Genomic DNA, 1,290 nt, shown 5'->3' on the forward strand with positions numbered 1-1,290 from the left:
AGTAGAGGTGGGTGTTGCCCACAAGGCCATGTTTAAGAGCTGAAGAGCTGTATCTAGAGAGACTTTTCTACGGTAAAACGTGGATGGGTATTGAGAGACATAAGTCTGTGAGGACTTGTCGGTCAGAGCCTCTTTAATGAACTCTTCTCCTTCAGCTTCTTGTCTTACTTCCTGAGGCTTCAGCGCAAGGAGAACCTCGATATATGCATCTTTTGGATTTAGCATGACGCCTGTCTTAGGAGGTACAGATTTGACGTGTTAAAACCATCCAGTCGATAAGCAGTAATTGCATACCCAGTGCTGAATTCAGCATTTTTAGGGTCTGCTTCCAGAGCCTTTTCAAAGCAGGCCTTAGCCTGTTCGGAATTCTTTTTTGCACAATTCAGCAAAGCCCATATTTCCTCACAGTCCATCTAAGGATACTCCATTCTATAGCAGAAGGGGCTTGCCAACATCTCGCAAGTGCTCTCCACCTTGTCCAGGTAAGTCTGGGCTCCTGCCAGTCTTCCCAGGTGGAAGCACACCCACGCATAGTTGCCCCTGGTCACCAGACTTCTCATGTCTGATTGGTTGGCATGATCTCGCTGGATTAAGTCTTCGGCTTCTTTCAAGCTCTCCAAGCTTTCTCATTCTGGCCCTTCAGGTGCTTCACATAGTCCAGCAGGTTGTGTATTCCCACATTGTACTTGGTGTCTAGGAACTCAGTCTCTTCCAAGACCCTGTTTTCTAAATCAGGTATTTCAGAGTTTTCAATTAGAAACTTCCATGTAAAGTGACGTCTCCACTGAGCCAGGCTATCTTCAGTGAGATTTCTATCAGATTACTCACAGCAAATGTAGACAGCAATTATTTCATTTTTAGTAGTATTCAGTCTACTGGAAATGAAGCCAGCACTTCAAATAGTCAAATATTCCCCATCTCAATGTCCCTGCCTCCGTTAGCTCTTGCCTCTCCGGGTCCTGTGGTTATGCCAATAGAACAGAGAGCAGGTTGACACAAAATCCCAGAGGAAATGCTGAACACTTCAAGGTGCCAGCAGGTAGGTTATGGGAAGTCTAGAAGTCATCTCAAAAGAGATTTTTTCTGCTAATGTCAAAATAATTTCAGCGCCAACTTCAACACTGCAAAACCTTTCTCTCCTGCTTCCTCCCAGCTTTGACAATTTGATGATCATTACTGTTTATCATCAGGGGTTCAAACAACGGTGTTTGAACTGGTCAGTAGAGGAACGTGTGCACGTAGTCAGAGAATGTGATGGGGCCACTAGGGTCTCTAGTACTCTATGATGTG

General features: G+C 45.0%; 1 pseudogene; it reads right to left on the reverse strand.

Annotated features, from left to right (window-relative positions):
- Window positions 1-6: 6 nt before the first annotated feature.
- LOC103583466 lies at window positions 7-798 on the reverse strand (annotated as a pseudogene).
- Window positions 799-1,290: the final 492 nt, after the last annotated feature.

This window comes from Galeopterus variegatus, unplaced genomic scaffold (genome assembly GCF_000696425.1).
Source record: "Galeopterus variegatus unplaced genomic scaffold, G_variegatus-3.0.2 Scaffold23283, whole genome shotgun sequence".
In the NCBI taxonomy this organism is placed as follows: domain Eukaryota; kingdom Metazoa; phylum Chordata; class Mammalia; order Dermoptera; family Cynocephalidae; genus Galeopterus; species Galeopterus variegatus.